Genomic DNA, 22,300 nt, shown 5'->3' on the forward strand with positions numbered 1-22,300 from the left:
TGGTTTCTCTCCCCGCTCTAGCACAGATCTCAACAGATCTCCCTGCTAGGCAACCACCAGTTATTCCTGATTGCTTTATTCTATGTACACTGCCCAGAGAGCCCTTGGGCTTAGGGCGGTATATAAATTAAATAAAATAAATAAATAAATAAAATAACGTCCCAATACTAGTATTCCCAGAGACTCTGAACACTGGTATTGTTATTCTCTTCACCGCTGCCACCATTTGTTACAGTTCCCCTTCAGCCTTGGTCATTACCTTACCCTCCCTTCTGGTCTGTGAAACCCCAGCCAAGGATCAGGCCTTTGGTAAACCAAATTAAGTATTTATTACAGATAACAAAGCTAACAAGATTAACAAGATTTCTTCTTAAGGCACATAAGCATATGGTTTTACTCAATACTAATCCGAACTCCACCTCCCTCCTGGTAAACAACTCTCTAAACCCCACCAAGCAACCCACTCAGTTCTCTTCTCCCCCCCAGATTCCACTCTCACTCTTCCTTTTATACGTTCAGCCATTTTAAACACTCAGCCAATCATCTCGCATTCTACTGCCCATTCACTCCCCCTCTTTCACTCCACTTACCATGTATCTTCTAAACAATCAACACTTACCATATATACATTAATATAGGAACATCACATGCACCCCGATTGTATTTTGGCAACTGGGGCTTGTACTTGGCACCTTTTAAAGTTGGCACCAAATGCACACCCCACTACGATTGGCTCCACTTGGCTCCCAATCAGAGTTCCTGAGTGGAGATGGTCTCTGCCCAAAGTGGGTCTGCAATTGGTCAGTGGCGGCTAGTGGCTCCATGTCATTGGGCAGTGGAATCCACACTGGGGTTTAGTCTGAACTAAGCACCTTGGGCAGCTTCTTGAAGTTCAGACTAAACCCTGGGGTGGATTCCACTACCCCACTGACTTGGAGCCTACTAGTTGCCACTGCAATCGGTGCTGTATTTAAATTTTCAGTGAAATTTGCACGTGTGTGCGTGTGCACGTGCACACGCATGTGCATATGTGCTCACCTTACTTTTGAGGTGTACTAAGAGGGTGTTTGTGTGTGCCCTTTGTTCCATTCCACAAGTCATCACAACAGTGTTGTGCACTCTGCAGCCTTCCTAGATGCCCACACCTCAGTTTAAGCGCAGGCAAAGACACCATGAGATCACTCCTCCTGATTTTTTTCAGACCTGGAAGTCTGGGAAGCCAAAGATCCCTCAGAGCACTGGAGAAATGTTTACTGGAATTGGGGGAAAACACACACCTCACTTGACCAATTCCCAACAAGAAGGTCAGCTTAAAGCCTGGAGCCACCTAAATTCTAAGGTGACCTGAAAACAACCCAGAGAAATCAAAGTCTCTTTCCCAGGGAGAGAACATATTTGAGAAACTGGAAGACATATTCCAGCATGGCACTAGTATAATTCATGCTATTGTTTTAATCCCTTGTATGTCATTTTTCATCATTAGAACAACGAAAGCAGGGGAGGGTGGAAGGAGGGAGAGAAAAGATTGCTTCAGCACATTTTAAGTAGACCACTGTTTTGATCTTCTATAAATTATGCTGAAAATGTGCAGCAAAAAATGTGCGAACAAGTGATTGATGCTGGCGTATGGAAAGATATTACTCAAGGGTTGTCTGAAACAGTTCAACTGGACTGCTCTAGAGGAACTAGTATATTAAGAAGTGCCAATGGTAAACCACTGTAGTGGTGCATTGGTAATTTCCGGCTGCTCCTTGGGCAAATAAGCTGAACAAGTCTCTATGCTATGATCCCAGAATCAGCCATCTTGCTGCATTATATTGGAACTATTACACTGATGGCAGCCGAGATAAATTGGTGGTAACAGGGCACTAGGTTGCATATCAGTAACAATCTTTCACTGGGCTCCATTATAAGGCAACTATCTGCCCTCCGCTGTGACCTTTCCTTTAGTCATCCAGTTAATTTGCTTAGCAGGAACCAACCCAAGCAGTGAACTCCAGGGAAATCGGCAGTTGCTAAATTCCCTGACCTGAACCAACCTTGGCCAATGATAATTACTACAAATGTTGCTCATTCTGGGATCATTTGCTTCCCTCTCCTGTTGCGAATATTGTAATTATAGCCAGCACCAGTCTTCTGACATAAAGATGGCCCCCAAGAAATTGCTGAAGATAAGGCTGTGTCTAGACCACCTGCTGTGGTCACTCCAACATAAAAGGAAAAGATAGTGGCATGCACTATTTTTAAAGGGCAGGAAAGGGGGTGGGGTTTAGAAGCCCTTAGAATACCTTGTTTTTTTAAGGAGTAAGTATTATTGTCACCTCCCACCTGATCTTCAGGGGTTTTTTTTGCCCCACTCAATGAAGCAAAGCGCTGAGAAATTAATGGAATCAGAATGTTTAGAACAGCCCTACGTTGGGGTGAAGATTGATGAATTTATTTACCTGTAGCCTCCGGAATGGAGAAATATTTCATTGTGAATATAATATTTGCCACTGTAATTAATCATAATATGTTGTATACATTTGTATTCCAGAGCTACTTGTTCAGGGTCCATCCTCTCATCAGGAAGATGTCAAAGAATGAGGCCATTCAGTCCTTCATGGTGACTTGGAGAACGGCTACATAGGGAATCCAAACCATTTTATTATTTATTTATTTATTTATTATTTATTGTGCTTATATACCGCCCCATAGCCGAAGCTCTCTGGGCGGTTTACAGTAACTAAAAACATTAAAACAAATATACAAATTTAAAAACACATTTTTTAAAAACAATTTAAAACAATTTACAAATAAACCATAAAAAGGGAAAAGGTTATATTTGGTAAATATGGACATACACAGCACATGAAGGAATGAAGTACCTCCAGCAATGGGAACTGCGTGTTTCAGAGGTCCCCATACCGATGCAGCTCCTTGCATATAGTGCAAGCACTAGCAAACCAGTCTGTCAACACCATTTGGATCTCTGGCTTAAATGCCCATTAGAGCATATGTGACCCAGAGCTGAACTATGCAGAGGCATAGATTGCACGGTTCTGTTAAATACTAGTGTACAGTGGATGTTCAAGCAGTCCTTGGGTCTATGGAGGTCAAAATGCAAGCCAGGCACCAATGTTTGCATTTATTTATTTATTAAATTTATAGCCCGCCCTTCCTCCTAGAAGGATCCCATGGCAGCAAACAAAAATAGTATAAAACGTCTTAAAAACAAACGGTTTTTCAACATATTAAAACAAAACATCTTTAAAAACAACTTTTTTAAAAAAAGCTTTAAAGACATCTTAAAAAGAAATTCCCGCACAGATGCAGACTGGGATAAGTTCTCTACTTAAAAGCCTGTTGAAAGAGGAAGATCTTCAGTAGGTGCCAAAAAGATAATAGAGATGGTGCCTGTCTGATATTTAAGGGGAGGGAATTCCAAAGGGTAGGTGCCACTACACTAAAGGTCCTATGTTGTGTGGAATGGACTTCCTGATAAGATGGTATCTGCAGGAGGCCCTCACCTGCAGAGCGTAGTGATCGACTGGGTATATAAGGTATCCTGGTCCAATGCTGTATAGAGCTCTGTACACCAAAACTTGAACCTTGAACTTGGCCCAGTAGCTAATGGGCAGCCAGTGCTATTCTTTCAGCAGTGCAGTAACATGTCGGCGATACCTTGCCCCAGTTAGCAGTCATGCTGCCACATTTTGCACCAGCTGCAGCTTCCAGACCAATTTCAAGGGTAGCCCCACATAAAGTGCATTACAGTAATCCAGCCTGGAGGTTACACGTGCATGGACAACAGTGGTCATGCTATCCCAGTCCAGAAAAGGCTGCAGATGTTTTACCAGAAAAGGCACTCCTAGCCGCTAAGGTCACCTGGGCCTCTAGTGACAAAAATGGATCCAGGAGCACCCCCGGACTACGAGCCTGCTCTTTCAGAGGGAGTACAAATCCATCCAAAGCAGGCAACTGATCAGTTATCCGAACTTGGGAATCACCAACCTACAGTGCCTCCATGTTGCTAGGATTCAGACTCAATTTATTGTCCCTCATCCAGCCCATCACCGAGTCAAGGCACAGGTCCAGGGCTTGCACAGTATCTCCTGATTCAGATGTTGCAGAGAAATATAGCTGGATATCACCAGCATACCGCTGACATCTCACCCCAAATTTCCTGATGACCGCTCCCAGTGGCTTCATATAGATGTTAAACAATATTGAGGACAAGATGGTAGCCTGCGGCAGTCCACAGCACAACTGCCAGGGGGGCGAAAGATAATCAGTAAAATCAGCAATCAGCAAAACTGAGTGATGATGCTTTTTTTCTTACCTGTTCCAATTCAAGCTCTCTTTGTGTGTAAGAGAGAGAAAGAGAGAGCACATGCATTCATTTTTTAAAAAACAAAATCCATTAAAAATGACTCCTTATCCCCAGAAAACAAGCATGCAGAGAAGGGTCCAGATTCCTGATTTAGAACTGTCAGTTTTGATGTCCATAATGTGACCACTTGATGAAGCTGACCAAGAGAGGAGGAGGAGCTCTGGTGAGGTAAGCAGCTCATCTGCATACTTTCTTTCCCACCAGGCTCGGCGGTGCTCTCTGCGAGGGAGAAGGGACTCGGGATTCCTGACCCTGAAAGACCTGAAAGACTTGGGAGGCAGCTGACCAAGAGAGGAGGAGGATCTCTGGTGAGGCTCGGTGGCGCTCTCTGCGTAGGAGAAGGGACTCGGGATTCCTGACCCTGAAAGACCTGAAAGACTTGGGAGGCAGCTGACCAAGAGAGGAGGAGGAGCTCTGGTGAGGTAAGCAGCTCATCTGCATACTTTCTTTCCCACCAGGCTCGGCGGCGCTCTCTGTGAGGGAGCAATTTTTTTAAAAAAACAAACCACACACACACACAAACAAAAACAAAATAGAAAACAAACCTACAATCCATTCAACTAATTCCTGGCACTGACAACAGGCACATCAAGACTGCCACTGACAAGAGAAATAGGAAACAACAAACATAAAATGGAGGGGGATCAAGCAGTTGTTGTCACCTGCAACGTGTGCGCTATGTTCATCTTCTTAACGGAAACCAGACGCGATTACACTTGCAGCAAGTGCAGATTGGTGGCACTCCTAGAAGAAAAGGTCAGGGGGCTGCAGCAACGCATAGACACCCTGCGACTTATCAGAGAAGATGAGGACTTCCTCGATAGAACACAAGAGGAATTAAGGGAGCAACACAAAGTACAGGAAGAACATGACAAGGAAGAAGAGGACTGCAACAGCAACAAATCCCCGTGGAGGACTGTCACTGTAAGGGCAAGGAAAAACAGGAGGGATTCAGAACTGCTGCAACTAACAAATCGCTTTCAGTGTCTCTCGGCAGACAGCACCCCTGAAGAGCCTCAACAAATTCACCTGCATCAAGAGACACTGACTGCAAAGGAAGACTCCACACCACAGAAGAAGGAAGCTGATGCAACCACTGCTCACGGCAAAAAGAGGAGGGTGCTGGTGGTTGGAGACTCATTGCTCAGGGGGGTAGAGGCACCGGTATGCCAGCTGGACAAAATGAAGCGGGAAGTCTCCCTGGGGCACGCATCCGGGACATCGCTGACAACCTGCCGAGGCTCATTGGGAAACAAGATAGGTACCCCTTTCTCCTCATCCATGTGGGCACAAACGACATGGCCAGAAACACCTTGGAACAGATCACCTCAGACTATGAGGCTCTGGGTAGGAAGGTGAAGGATTTGGGGGTGCAGGTGGTCTTCTTGTCAATTCTTCCCGTGAAGGATAGAGGACTCCAAAGGGAAAGGAAGATACTGCAGGTCAACGACTGGTTACGCAGATGGTGTCGACGGGAGAGTTTGGATTCTGGGACCATGGTCTAAGCTTCTTGGAGGGGGGACTGTTGGCAAGACATGGGCTGCACCTCACGAGGACTGGGAAGAATCTCATTGGCAGAAGTATGGCAAAACTCATCAAGAGGGCTTTAAACTAAAGCTTCTGGGGGATGGAGATGATAGCTTAAATACGAATCCAAAGACAGCAGGTTGTAAACGCAAGGATTTGAAGGGTACGGGAGACACTGGGAGAGAGAAAGGGATGCACGGCAAAGCTCACGGTATATTAACAGAGGAATCTAATCAGGACAAAAGAGACTTCTGGTGTCTATATACCAACGCGCGGAGCTTGGGAAACAAGCAAGAGGAGCTTGAAGTCTTAGTGCATCAAAGCAAATATGACTTCATAGGGATAACAGAGACTTGGTGGGATGACTCCCATGATTGGAATATAGCCATTCAAGGATATAAACTCTACAGAAAGAATAGAAGCAACAGAAAAGGAGGGGGAGTAGCGTTATACGTCAAAGACAAGTAAACCTCTATGGAAATCCAAGAGAGCGAACAAAGGGGTCCAGTAGAGACCATTTGGGTAAAAATAAATGGAGAAACAAATAAAACAACATGGTAGTAGATGTCTACTACAGACCCCCTGGCCAAGAAGAGGTGGTAGACGAGGCCTTTCTCAAACAAATCTCTGAAATCTCAAGGAGGCAAGAAGTAGTAGTGATGGGGGACTTCAACTACCCGGATATCTGCTGGGAGACAAACTCTGCGAAGCACAAAGCTTCCAACAAATTCCTGATGGGCCTTGCTGATAATTTCCTCTCTCAAAAAGTAGAAGAAGGAACAAGGGGATCAGCAATCCTGGACCTGATCTTAACTAACACGGATGAATTGGTCACGGGAATTAAAGCAGTCGGTACCTTGGAGGAAAGTGACCACGTAATGCTGGAATTCGTGATTCTGGGGAAAGCCAAAGAAGAATATAGTCAAACATGGACCTTGGATTTCAGGAAAGCCGATTTTAGCAAGCTCAGGGAAAGGATGGGTAGGATCCCGTGGCTAGATAGACTAAAGAAAAAAGGATCCCAAGAAGCGTGGGAGTTCATGAAGAACATATTACAAAAAGCGCAATCGCAAACAATTCCAAAGAGGAAGGAAAACGGAAGACATCGGAAAAAGCCAATGTGGCTACACAGAAGACTGGTGGAGGAGGTAAAAATAAAAAAGAGCATGTATAAAGAATGGAAGGAAGGACGCATCACCAAGGAAGAGTACCGACGAGTGGCTCGGTCTTGCAGGAATAGCGTAAGGAAAGCTAAAACCCAGAATGAGCTGAGGCTGGCGAGGGAAGCGAGGAACAACAAAAAGGGGTTTTTCAGATATGTTTGAAGCAAGAGAAAGACCAAGGAAATGGTGGGACTGCTGCTCAATGAGGATGGCAAAATGTTGACAGATAACAAGGAAAAGGCAGAACTGCTCAATGCCTATTTTGCCTCCGTTTTCTCCCAAAAAGGGAACAGCGTGCAACCTTGCATCGGTAGCAATCTCAGTAAGGGGTCGGGATTGCAGTTTGAGATTGATAAGGAGATAGTCAGGAAATACCTAGTTAACCTAAATGAGTTCAAATCTCCAGGGCCTGATGAACTGCATCCCAGAGTATTGAAGGAACTTGCGGATGTACTCTCGGAACCTCTTGCCATCATCTTTGAGAAATCCTGGAGAACGGGAGAGGTGCCGGAGGACTGGAGACGGGCAAACGTCGTCCCGCTCTTTAAAAAGGGTAAAAAAGAAGATCTGGGGAATTACAGGCCGGTCAGTCTGACTTCAATACCGGGAAAGATATTAGAACAGATAATAAAAGAGTCCATTGGCAACTATCTAGATGACAATGCTGTGATTAGTAGGAGCCAGCATGGGTTTGTCAAGAAAAAATCCTGTCAAACTAATCTCATCTCTTTTTTTGATCGGGTCACTAGCTTAGTAGATGGTGGAAATGCTGTAGATGTCATCTATCTAGATTTCAGCAAAGCGTTTGACAAAGTCCCCCACGACCTTTTGATTAGCAAACTGGTCAAATGCGGACTAGATGGAAATACTGTCAGATGGATTCACAACTGGTTGGAAAACCGTACTCAAAGAGTGGTCATCGGTGGCTCTGCTTCAGACTGGAAGGAGGTTTCGAGTGGAGTGCCACAGGGTTCTGTCCTGGGGCCAATACTCTTCAACATTTTTATCAATGACTTAGATGATGGGGTGGAGGGAAGCCTTATGAAGTTTGCGGATGATACGAAACTGGGAGGGATAGCTAACACAATGGAAGACAGGAATAAAATCCAAAGGGACCTAGATAGACTAGAAAATTGGGCTGAAATTAATAAAATGACATTCAATAAAGACAAATGCAAGATTCTGCATTTAGGCCACAAAAACAAAATGCACGGGTACACGATGAGAAATACCTGGCTTAGCAGTAGTGCGTGTGAGAAGGACCTTGGAATTGTAGTGGATCGCAAGTTGAACATGACCCAGCAGTGTGATGCTGCAGCAAAAAAGGCAAACATGGTTTTGGGATGCATAAACAGAGCTATAGTTTCCAGGTCAAGGGAAGTAATAGTCCTACTATATTCTGCATTAGTCAGGCCTCATCTGGAATACTGCGTTCAGTTCTGGGCGCCTCATTTTAAGAAAGATATAGACAAGTTAGAGCGGGTTCAGAAGAGGGCGACGAGGATGATAGCCGGTATGGAGAACAAGTCTTATGAGGAAAGGTTGAAGGAACTTGGCATGTTCAGTCTGGTGAAGAGAAGGCTGAGGGGTGACATGATTACACTCTTTAAGTACCTGAAGGGCTGTCACATAGAGGAGGGTACAGATTTGTTCTCTAATGCCCCAGAAGGTAGGACTAGGTCTAATGGTTTTAAGCTGCAGGAGTGTAGATTCAGATTGGACATTAGAAGGAACTTCTTGACAGTAAGGGTGGTTCGGCAATGGAACCGACTGCCTAGGGAGGTGGTGGGATCCCCTTCGCTGGATGTCTTCAAGCAGAGGCTGGACAGCTATCTGCGGGAGATGCTCTAGCTGTGGATTTCCTGCTGTGAGCAGGGGGTTGGACTCGATGGCCTACAAGGCCCCTTCCAACTCTATGATTCTATGATTCTAAGACAGGAAGAAAAACATTCAAGAAAAATTGGACAGCAGATCTTGGCACAGCTCTGAAACGAATGTATATTGTGCTACTGTATATTGTGCTATTGTGCAATTTAAATATCCTCTTTTGAAGAACTCTTAAGTACCCCATGGGATATATAGAAGATGATACCCTTAGTCTTTGAGATGAAAAGTTCCAAGGCAGGAAAAATATTTGTTTGAGATATCTCCCTATGCTTTCATTTCTTGATGCCTTAATTCTGACCTGTACTTAAGCCGTCTATTCCACACCGATCCTTTAACAGTCATGCAGCAGACCGTAGAAGAGCACTGTAGCCTGAGAACTGTAGAGCTGAAGGCCTAGGCTTCCACAGAAGAAGGGGGTCTGGTTGAAAAGGGTCTGGCTATGTAAGGACTGAAAAATGTCTAGCACAGGGTTGGAGGATCTCAGACCCAGGGACTGAAGGCAGCCTTCGAGATGTCTCTATCTGGCCTTCATATTTCTCCTAGGCCAGGGGTTCCTAAACTGCGGTCCATTCAGGTGGTCCATGCCATGGCTATGAAGATCACTTACAATCTGAATTCTATGGAATTCAAATATTAATAGTATAAGAAAAAAAGGAGCCCGTAAAAATACCATTAAAAATCATGAAGAATCTAGCACAGCACATTACAATTGCTACAGTTAAATTTTACACAGGTGCCATCTCTGTTGTCTTTTCAGCACCTACTGAAGACCTTCCTCTTTCAACAAGCCTTCAAGTAGAGACCTTATCCAAGTTTGCATCTGTGCTGGAATTGTTTTTAAGATTTTTTTTTACTTTTTAAAAAAATGTTTTAAAAATGTTTTTAAGATATTTTGTTTTTAAGATTCTTTTTAAAAAGATGTTTATAGTGTTTTATTGCTTGTTTGCTGCCCTGGCGATGGATGGGATATAAATGGAATAAATAAATAATACAACAGGCAGAGAAATCTTTCCATGGTTCACCCAAAACCTCAGCAATTTTCAAGGGGTCTGCGGGAAAGGATTGCATGGCTGGAATATAACTTACTGTGCAAAGGTAGGAATCACATTCATTATTCCCACCATTTTTACTACTGCGACTGACCACTTCTGAATCTGGCCCTGTCCTGCTGACGTGCAGTTGCCCATGAAGAAATGCAGCCCTTTGCTGAGAACTCTTCCCCATCCCTGGTCTATACAATGCTCTTTGGGACCACAGTGTGCCCAAAAGCTTTAGGCCACATCTTCACTATACATTTGAAGCAGTATCATGCCACTTCCCCCAAAGAATATTCCCCCAAAGAATCCTGGGAACTGTAGTTTAAGAGTGCTGAGAGTTATTAGGAGACCCCCTATTCCTCTCACAGAGCTACAGTCCCCAGAATTCCCTGAGAAGAGAGATTCTGTTAGAGTTACTCTGGGAGGGGAATAGAGAGTCTCCTAATAACTCTCAGCACTCTTAAACTACAGTTCCCAGGACTCTTTAGGGGAAGCCATGACTGCTTAAAGTCGTACAATACTGCTTTACATGTATAATGCAGATCAGGCCCTAGTGGCTCAATATTTTCATAGGAACATGAGAAGCTGACATATTGAATCTGACCGCTGGTCCATTCAGCTCAGTATTGCCTACACTGATTGGCAACACCTCTCCAGGGATTCTGAGAGGGGTCTCTCGCAGCTCTGCCTGAACATAAGAAGAGTCATGCTGGATCAGACCAAAGACCCATCTAATCCAGCATCCTATTCTCACAGTGGCCAACCAGATTATTATTATTATTATTTTATTATTTATTTTTAAAACTTATATACCGCCCGACTAGCAATAGCTCTCTGGGCGGTGAACATAAATACAATAAAATACAATAAAATACAAAAACATCACAATCTAAAATCGAATTTCACAATCTAAAAAACTGGATAAGCTAAAATCAAATTACAAACATTACAATCATTAACAAAGATTTAAAATGCCTCGGAGAAGAGAAAGGTTTTAACTTGGCGACAAAAGGATGATAGTGTCGGCGCCAAGCGCACCTCCTCGGGGAGACTATTCGGGGGCCACTACTGAGAAGGCCCTTGATCTTGTCACCGCCCTCCGGGCCTCCCTATGGGTCGGGACCTGGAGGAGGGCCTTCGTAGCAGACCGTAGTGTACGAGCCGGTTCATAGCGGGAGAGGCGTTCCGACAGATATCGTGGTCCCGTGCCGTATAAGGCTTTGTAGGTTAGTACCAACACTTTGAATCTGGCCCAGAAGCGTATTGGAAGCCAGTGCAAGCGGGCCAGAACAGGTGTTATATGGTCAGATCACTTCGTTCTTGTTAGCAGTCTGGCCGCCGCATTTTGCACCAGCTGTAGCTTCCGAACCGTCTTCAGAGGTAGCCCTACGTAGAGTGCATTACAGTAATCCAAACGTGAGGTTACCAGAACATGTACCACTGATGTAAGATCCTCCTTACTCAGGTAGGGACGTAGCTGGGCTACCAACTGAAGTTGGTAGAACGCATTCCGTGCCACCGAGGCTACATGAGCCTCAAGTGACAGGGAAGAGTCTAGAACGACTCCCAGACTACAAACCTGTTCCTTTAGGGGGAGTGTAACCCCGTCCCAGATGCCTGTGGGAAGCCCGCAAGTGGGACCTGAGTGCAAGAGCATTCTCCCCACCTGTGGTTTCCAGCAGCTGGTATTCGGAAGCATAACACCTCCAGCTAGATATGCTGGGTATTGAACTTGGGAACTTAAGAACATAAGAAGAGCCTGCTGGATCAGGCCAGTGGCCCATCTAGTCCAGCATCCTGTTCTCACAGTGGCCAACCAGGTGCCTGGGGGAAGCCCGCAAGCAGGACCCGAGTGCAAGAACACTCTCCCCTCCTGAGGCTTCCGGCAACTGGTTTTCAGAAGCATGCTGCCTCTGACTAGGGTGGCAGAGCACAGCCATCATGGCTAGTAGCCATTGATAGCCCTGTCCTCCATGAATTTGTCTAATCTTCTTTTAAAGCCATCCAAGCTGGTGGCCATTACTGCATCTTGTGGGAGCAAATTCCATAGTTTAACTATGCGCTGAGTAAAGAAGTACTTCCTTTTGTCTGTCCTGAATCTTCCAACATTCAGCTTCTTTGAATGTCCACGAGTACTAGTATTATGAGAGAGGGAGAAGAACTTTTCTCTATCCAATTTCTCAATGCCATGCATAGTTTTATACACTTCTATCATGTCTCCTCTGACCCGCCTTTTCTCTAAACTAAAAAGCCCCAAATGCTGCAACCTTTCCTCGTAAGGGAGTCGCTCCATCCCCTTGATCATTCTGGTTGCCCTCTTCTGAACCTTTTCCAACTCTATAATATGCTTTTTGAGATGAGGCGACCAGAACTGTACACAGTATTCCAAATGCGGCCGCACCATAGATTTATACAACGGCATTATGATATTGGCTGTTTTATTTTCAATACCTTTCCTAATTATTGCTAGCATGGAATTTGCCTTTTTCACAGCTGCCGCACACTGGGTCGACATTTTCATCGTGCTGTCCACTACAACCCCGAGGTCTCTCTCCTGGTCGGTCACCGCCAGTTCAGACCCCATGAGCGTATATGTGAAATTCAGATTTTTTGCTCCAATATGCATAATTTTACACTTGTTTATATTGAATTGCATTTGCCATTTTTCCTCCCATTCTCTCAGTTTGGAGATGTCTTTTTGGAGCTCTTCGCAATCCCTTTTTGTTTTAACAACGCTGAACAATTTAGTGTCATCAGCAAACTTGGCCACTTCACTGCTCAGTCCTAATTCTAGGTCATTAATGAACAAGTTGAAAAGTACAGGTCCCAATACCGATCCTTGAGGGACTCCACTTTCTACAGCCCTCCATTGGGAGAACTGTCCGTTTATTCCTACTCTCTGCTTTCTGCTTCTTAACCAATTTCTTATCCACAAGAGGACCTCTCCTCTTATTCCATGACTGCTAAGCTTCCTCAGAAGCCTTTGGTGAGGTACCTCTTTTGCATGACATGTGCTCTACCACTGAGCCACAGCCCTTCCCTATATATGTGTATATATTAACTACACTACAGTGGTCACATAGGCTTCTATACATGCATGAGTAGTGTCGGCTGTCCACCACAGACATTAGTCGCCAAATGCATGGGGGCAATGGAGTCAAGCAACAGGTACTTAATGGAGGAAGCGGGGCCAAAAAGGAACCAATCACCCACCCTGCCACTCACAGGGGGGGTGAATGCCTAAATATGGTTTGTGTGAAATCCCATATCGTCTCCCCCGTCTGATGTGTGCTATGTCACATGGCCTCATCCACGTTCCCTTTCAACAACAGCCCACTATGTGGACCAGAGGTGGTTCAGTAACAACATATTATTTATTTATTTATTTATTTTATTACATTTATATCCTACCCTTCCTCCCAGAAAGAGCCCAAGTCAGCAAACAAGAGACTAAAAGCACTTTAAAACATATTAAGAACAAGAATTTAAAACATATTAAAACAGAACTTCTTTAACGCAATTCCAGCACAGATGCAGACTGAGATAAGGTCTCTACTTAAAAGGCTTGTTGAAAGAGGAAAGTCTTCAGTAAGCATCGAAAAGATAACAGAGATGGCGCCTGTCTGATATTTAAGGGGAGGGAATTCCAAAGGGTAGGTGCCATTACACTAAATGTCTACTTCCTATGTTGTGTGGAACAGACCTCCTGATAAGATGGTATCTGCAGGAGGCCCTCACCTGCAGAGCGTAGTGATCTGCTGGGTATATAAGGGATAAGATGGTCTTTCAGGTGTCCTGGTCCCAAGCTGTATAGGGCTTTGTACACCAAAATCAGAACCTTGAATTTGGCTCAGTACCTAATCGGCAGCCAGTGCAATTCTTTCAGCAGCGGGGTGGCATGTTGGTGATACCCTGCCCCAGGGAGTAGTCTTGCCACTGCATTTTGCACCAGCTGCAGCTTCCGCACAAACTTCAAGGGCAGCCCCACATAGAGCGCATTAGATGTTAATGAAGAAGGAGAAAGGGGAACTCATCATAGGGTTGCTGTTTCTGCATGTACGCAATCAGCTGTTTTTGATGCCAGTCTGCTTTTCAACAGCACATCTAGTTTCCACCACAGTCTCTGCCAGGAGCAGGATGAACGCCTTCCAGATGAGCTAAGCTACAGTATCTCTCTCTCTCTCTCTCTCTCTCTCTCTCTCTCTCTCAACTAACTTCTGTTTCAAAACCATATCTGAAAGTAAGGCATGGTTATAGAAACCTACTCCACATTCAACAGCTGTCATCCTTTTCTTCTTCTTCTTAAAGGGAATAGCTATACAAGAAAGTATAGCAGGGTCCACATATTGAGGCAATGAATGGTAATGCCATAAGCAGAAAGATAGAGCATGCGCAGTTACATTTGTTATGCATGCTGAGCTCATTGCATATGCTTTAAAAACAACAAGCAAGCCAATAGCATCCATACAATCCTGCTATGATTGATATACACACCTATATGCAAATCAATAAACTAAAAACCTAATCTTGAATGCTGCAATTTGTGAGGAAAGACATGTTTTCCAATATTTCTGGAGGTATTTTTGTTTGTTTTGTTTTGTTTTGAGCAGGTGTGGTGCACAAGAGGGAATCTTTTATGGCAGACAAGTTATTTATCTTTCTAAAATGGCCTTTGTTAGAAAGGGAGCTGATGTCTAGAGACCATTTCAAAATAATATTAGTCATCTCAGTATACTTTGTCAGCTAGGTAAAAACACAAATGGGCTGGAGGTGATTTCAGGAGTCTCTGTTTTTTCTAGCTGTTAAAGTTTTGATAAGATTGTCCAATTTCATCCACACACCAGTGGAGGCTGCTGGCTGTGCTGTCAGTGGAGCAGTGAATCTGCTCCAGGTCTTAATTCAAACTTTCAAGTTTGAATTAAAACCAGGAATGGACTCACTGCCCCATTGACATTGGAGCCTCAAGCTTACACACACACACACACACACACACACATACAAAGTGTGCCAGCATCTCTCTCTCTCTCTCTCTCTGTGTGTGTGTGTGTGTGTGTGTGTATGTAAGAGAGACACAGAGAGAAGATGTTACAGAAGAACTTGCATTTTTCCAGATATGCTTATCAGAGCTGTTTCATGATTGGCTAACTATAAGGGCCATTCAGATCCAGTTTTTTTGTCAGGTTAGCAGTAACAAAGGCAGCCTATAGCTCCAGAGCTCCCAATAAGCAAGCCTGACCTGGAAGATTTCCTAGCAATCAGGGAGTGCCATATGACTAGCTCTGTCCTATTGTTGTTAAGAAGCTGCATTGCTGGTATGGTTGGCGCCCCAGTTGTTCTTCTCTTCTACCAAAGCAGCTGGACAGTAATCTGGAAACGGGGAGGGGGGGGACAACACCACTGCCTCATTAAAAAGAACAGCAAAGAGAACACAGATTTGAATAAAAATTGCCAATGCTAATGTATATGTGTAGGTGCAAATTTGGAAATAATTACTAAAATTTAAACAGAAATGCAATACATCTCACCACAGTAGGAAAAACTGTGAGTGGGTGACCTGCTCAGTCTGCTGTCCAGGTGCTAGCAACTGTTGTTGAGGAACTTGAAGGCCTCTAATTGCCCTCCTTATGGTTATTTATCTTTAAACCTGGCCCAGGATTTGCCTTGTGTCTATTTCTGTGCTTTATTTTTTTGAAAAATGATCTGTTTCTGAGTCATTTTTGGCTCTCCCTCTTTCATTCTGTGATTTGGGTTCCATGCTATTCTGTATGAAATGAAGCTCTGTGTTTCCTGTTAATTATAATGGGTAATCTAAACATGACTGTATTTTCCCCTCTTTTGGACAAACTGGATGAAATTTGCAGGCACATGAGACCAGAGTGGATTAAGCCTGCCCAACTGCAGGAAGTTTTCTCCAGGATTTGTTATACATGGCATTTTAAAAATTGGATTTTGCAAACAAAGGAAAAGTCTATAAGAAGTGAAATGAATAGGCTGCTAGTGAGTAACACAATGAATAGTGCATTCAGAAACAGCAAAAGGAAAATTTTCAGTTTTTTTGTTTAAAGAAACTCCATTTGTCTTAAAAGTTGCAAAAATTATCTTAAGGGCATTGAAGGTAATTAAAATGGGGTGCAAAAAGCTTTTTTTTAATGAAAAACCATCACATAATTGCCACTGAATTGTTGGGGGTGGGATTTATGGGTTACCCAAAACTTCTTGGTATGTCATATATGGCCTGCAGGCAGTAGGCTAGCCACACCTGCCTCCAGATAATTCAGAGGTGACCAAGTTGTGTGTATTGTTTGTACAATCAAAAATGTTTGTGTCTTCACACTGTCCTTTTGTGCTTTTTGCCTCCTGAATAGGCCTCCATTCAGTCTTACAACATGTGGCTATCTGGAATATTGTGTGCAGAGTTCTGAAGAGTTCTTTTTTTTTTTTGCTTTTGTTAAAACAGAGCAACATTGGATTTTTAAATAAATAAATAAATAAATATTTTACTTTTTTAAATAAATCATCCACTGCTCTGCTTCAACAAACAACAAAAAAATCCAGAGCTTTCCACAGGCAATTGTGAACTGTCTCACTTCTTGCAAAGACTTAGAGAAACATAGAGATATAGAAAAATATAGAGCTATAAGTTGCAGAAAGGTTAGAAACAACAGCACAACAGAGCTTTGTGAGGGCCCTCACCTGACTGGAGGGGAGGGTTGTTGTCATTATGCTTTGCCTTGTTGTTTGAACCACACTGGTAAGGATGGACAAATTTGTCAATTTTGGTTTTTCTCTGTTTCTCATTTTTCCAGGCTTAAACTAAGTTCTCAACGTTTCTCCATCAATTTTGTGAATTAATTTTTTAAAAAGTATTCATGAAAATTCATCAACTCTTTAGTGTACATTTCTAATATACACATTTTTATATGCAATCACACCTGACATGCACTTGCAAGTTAATTTCCTTATTTTTGCTATTATATTTTTTCTGCACACTTCCCCCAATATAGACATTTTTGTACATATTATTTGGTTGCAGAACTACATTACAAAATTTGGCAAATCTTGAAGGAAAGCTGTGTTTTGGCTCACATATTGTTTTGGAAAGTGAGGATTGTTAGCTGTAAAGTACCAATGCATGTTGCAAGTGACCTGAACCAGTGTGGAAGGGGGGGAGGAAGGATAGACAGAAAGGCATTTCATTCTGCCCTCTGCTGATTCTTCCTCTAAAGTGTTCGTTGTTTTTTCAGGCTTTGCTCTTCCTCTTCCTCCCTTCTGTTCCTGTCTTTGTTCTCAGTGAGTTAGTGATGGCTCCCTGAGAGGAAGCCACATGATTGCTTCAGCATGTATGGCATTACCTCTTCATAGTAATAAACCTAAAATTTATTTATTCTTTCAAGTACCAGTCATAACATTAAAACTGAACCTAATTTCTCTCCCATCCCTAGCCACTGTACATCCCAAGTTTAAACCAGACTTGGGCTGGGCAGTTCTACAAATAGAGGACTGTCCTCTATAAAGCAGAATATATGGCTGCCATAACGGTGTGCACTGGATGAATCAAGGGATGGGGAGTACTGTTTAGTTCCACTTTTGATAGGTTTCAGCAGACTGCTGCTGCAGTTGTTGTTATGTGCCTCCAAGTCAACTATCACTTATGGCGACCCTATGAATCAGCGACCTCCAAGAGCATCTGTCATGAACCACCCTGCTCAGATCTTGTAAGTTCAGGTCTGTGGCTTCCTTTATGGAATCAATCCATCTCTTGTTTGGCCTTCCTCTTTTTCTCCTCCCTTCTGTTTTTCCCAGCATTATTGTCTTTTCTAGTGAATCAGGCCTTCTCATGATGTGTCCAAAGTATGATAACCTCGGTTTCATCATTTTAGCTTCTAGTGACAGTTCTGGTTTAATTTGTTCTAACACCCAATTATTTGTCTTTTTCGCAGTCCATGGTATCAGCAAATCTCTCCTCCAACACCACATTTCAAATGAGTTGATTTTTCTCTTATCTGCTTTTTTCACTGTCCAATTTTCACATCTATACATACAGATCGGGAATACCATGGTCTGAATGATCCTGACTTTAGTGTTCAGTGATACATCTTTGCATTTGAGGACCTTTTCTAGTCCTCTCATAGCTGCCCTCCCCAGTCCTACCCTCCTTCTGATTTCTTGACTATTCTCTCCATTTTGGTTAATGACTGTGCCAAGGTGTTGATAATCCTTGACAAGTTCAATGTCCTCATTGTCAACTTTAAAGTTACATAACTCTTCTGTTGTCATTACTTTAGTCTTGTTGACGTTCAGCTGTAGTCCTGCTTTTGTGCTTTCCTCTTTAACTTACATCTGAGTTTCATTTCATCAGACTGCTAAATGAATATGAATTGTATAAATTGGAATATATTCTACAGTCCATCCGGAGAATGTGTGGAGTCTTCTGGGTGCAAACACCCAGACTTGGAGCATGGGACACTTTTGTGTTGCCCACTAGCCACACTAGGGGCTACTTGCATTGGAGTTAACATCCCCAAATGGCCTAAAGACCAGACTACAGCAGTTGTCTGGTGCCACCTCAAATGTCTGATGATTTCTGTGTCTGGGCAGCATATTCTCCTCCACCTGTAATGCTGGAAGCTCAGAGCATACAAGGTGGCATTTTATCTTTGCTTTGGAGGTTTGCAACCTCTGGACTTGTGTGTTCATATCACTCCATGTGTGTGCACCTCTATAAGGTATCTAGTATTGCAACTCATGAGTAACTAACAGCCACATTCCTGGCGCTACTCAGGAATTCTAAGACACAAAAAATCAGTTTTGAAAGATGTAGTTGTCCATCTTGATTCAAAATGGCATCCACTTGTATCCAGACGTAGATGAAAACCTGCTCTCAGGAACCTCCATGCAAAATTTGATTTGATTGAAAATGGCATCCCGTTGTATCCAGACATAGATAAAAACCTGTTTCTTTGATGTCAGGAACCGAAATGCAAAATTTGATTAGGATATCTTAAGAGATGTCGAAATGCATAGCAAACAAACAACTTTACAAAATATGTGGTTGATGCTGCTACTTAATAAGGCTCTCCTTTTTGTGCCTGTAGATCCATTTTCATATGAGATGTAACTTCAGGTAGATAAAGAAATTACAATTCCCTGCCAAAAAAAAATCATTTTATTACTTTTGTGACAGAATGAATACACTGTTTCATTGTTCTATTCATATGTTGATAAGATGTCAAGGAGGACTCGTAAGTGTGGCTTGCAATGCATTGATCGGTGGAAGCCTTTAATCATATTTGCAGTTACAATGAATTTTAATTTTCTCAACATCAGATTATTTTCATGTTGGTGTATATATTGGTGGTGGCTTTTTGTGGTGGTGGTAGCGATGTTGCGCATCTTGTACTAGGAGGAAAATGTAAATTGCATGAGGAAGAGAGGAAAATGAGGAAACTGTGTTGTGCTGAGGAAAGCTAATTATGAGGATGGTGCTTCAATAATAATAATAATAATAATAATAATAATAATAATAATAATAATAATAATAATAATTTATTATTAAGATAAAAACATACAAAAAGTTATTGTAACAAAACATTATTGTTAAAATGTGATTAAATTATCTACTGCATTAAAACCCTGTAAAACATATCCATTAAAAAAGCCTAAGGTAACGTTAAACAGAATTAAAAGCCCTTGCAGTCAGTTCCCAAAAGCCTGTCGGACAAGAAAAGTTTTCACCTGCCGACAGAAGGGCATCTTCATCACTGTATAGAGTCACATAAGTAAAACAAACAAACACCAGTGAACAGATCCCCAAGGAGACCTTCTCTAAGGATCTTACAATCTATACTTTGGCACTAGGGGAAACGGAAGGAAATGTCAGAAATTGCTGGATCCATATGCAGATCCCCCTTGTGGTGGGTCACTGTATTGCAGTTGGTAGGCTTCTCAGTGAAGAACCTTTCAGACTTGACTTCATCTACATAACCTGGCCATTGGAACCATCTGGGCAGGACAGAGTACAAATCTTCCAGCTGAGCCTTGCTTGAGTGACAAGGTCTTCCCGAGCTCTGAAGTCTTCCTATATCCCTGGCCCTGACTTCTGCCTTTAGCCTCAATCCTGTCTCCAAGGTTGTATTCTAGGCAAGACTTGTTCATTTTATTTATAAAAGTATTTATATACTGGCCTCTTGCAAAGCATCAGGGCAGTGTACAGCAACATAGACATTTAAAAGCAACATAAAACAATCATTAAAATGACTGGCTACTCAAGAGACATTATACATTGACACAAAAAAGTCTTCAACAAATGTTTGAAAGCCAAAGCAAGGAGGCGTTGCCAGTGGCATCACTAGCGGGAGTGCGGGGGGGTGCGGACCTCTGGTGCGCGCCCTCCCAGGGGCATGAACGAGGTGGCTGGGCTTGCGTGCGCATGCACACTCGAGGCCAGCCACCCTGTCTATGCCCCTGGGAGGACGCGCGCCGGAGGGGCACCCAGCCGCAGAAGGCCTGGGAACACCGGCGTACCTCCCTCACCCCGCCGACGCTACTCCGGCTCTAGCTCTCGTCCGCCCGCCCGCCCCCGAGGAGGAGTCGGCGCAGCCTTGCCAGGCAACGGCGCGGGGCGGGGTGGCTCTGGGTGTCACCCCCCTCATGGTGACACCCCCCTCATGGTGACACCCAGGTGCGGGCCGCACCCTCCGCACCCCGGTAGGGACGCCCCTGGGCGTTGCTTGATCTTCAGTCCTGATTTCTGGCTTATTACTTGGTTCTGCTTGATGTGATTTGCTCTTTGGTCCTGATTGGTTCTTCAGTACTAGGTTCCATTTACTGGCACCTGCCTTCCCTCAGGCTACTGCGTATGTCCAAGCCCTGCTGAGGAGGAAGGGACAGTTGTGGGTAACAAGGTATGAGTGTGATGGGAAATACAGTTAGCCAAAGGTGACACCCAAAAAGATGTATTTGGAGGGAAAGAGATGGAAAACCATGTAGATCTTCTGGAAGACAATTCCAAGCATAAGGAAGTAGTGAGGAAGAATGACCAGAATGATTTAAGACAGCAGTTGGGAACATTTGGCCTTTCGGATGTTGTTGAACTATAACTCCCATCAGCCACAGCAAACATGGGCAAAGGTCAGGCATGATGGAAGTTGTAGCTCAGCAACATCTGGAGAGCCAAATATTCCCCAAAACTGAATTAAGAAGTCTGGAGATCTGAGCTGGACAGCGGAAGGAAGGGTAAGTAAAAAATAGAGTTGAGGCGTGGGGAACCTGTTTGGCCGTCCAGATGTTGCTGGACTCCAACTCTAATCAGCCCCAGCTAGCAGGGCCAATGGTCAAGGATGATGGGAGCTGTAGTCCAACAATATCTGGAGGCCAACAGGTTCCCCATCACTGGTGGAGACAAAGTGATGGTTGACTTGTAGCTTTCTCCATAGAACTCTTAAATCACCTTTTGCACTCCATTGGCTTTGTTATGCTTTCAGAAAGCCACTGTTGGGCTCATTGGTCACTCGATTCTCCACCCTATTTGTGGGCAGAGAATTGAAGTGGGTGGCAGAGACAACATTACAGTTTCTGCAGGATAGGGCTCATCATAAGAACATAAGATGAGCTCTGCTGGATCAGACCAAAAGGCCCATCTAATCCAGCATCCTGGTCTCTCAGTGGCCAGCCAGATGCCTATGGGAAGCCCACAAGCAGGACTTGAGCGCCACATCATTCCCCCCATTTGTGATTCCCGGCATACTGTCTCTGACACTGGAGATAGTACATAGTCATCATTACATTGGCAAGAACACAGCTTTTTTTAAAAAATGGTACCAGAACGAGTATCATTCCAGGTATTCGGGATGGTGATGGATGGGAACACTACCAATAGATGGGGCTGAATTTTCAGAGCCTTTTTCTGGAGTGGGTTGAGAAGAAGAAAAACCTCAGAAACATTCTCAGAAAAAAAACGCTTCTGAGGGTTTTCAGTTGTAAACCATCCTTATCGGGACACACACATTTTATTCCAGATAGATTGTTATGATAATGTCTAAGACATGATGGCCCACAGCAAAGGCAATACCCAGAGGAAGGAAGGAACTGCTGTCAAGGCTAAATCCAATGGGGAAAACTTCAAAAAATGAAAGTCAGTGGCATCAAATGCTTTGGGAATAAGGCTATTTAAATGTTGCCCAGAGCTAAAGCCACGGTTGGATTCTGCTCATAATGAGTGATATTCTGCTGATAAGAAATGTTCAGGGGAGATTTTAGTGGATTCAACAATGTGCTTTACAGTGAAAAAATCACTTTGAAATGTCAGGGACTGT

Source organism: Rhineura floridana, chromosome 5 (genome assembly GCF_030035675.1).
Source record: "Rhineura floridana isolate rRhiFlo1 chromosome 5, rRhiFlo1.hap2, whole genome shotgun sequence".
NCBI classification, from domain to species: Eukaryota; Metazoa; Chordata; class Lepidosauria; order Squamata; family Rhineuridae; genus Rhineura; species Rhineura floridana.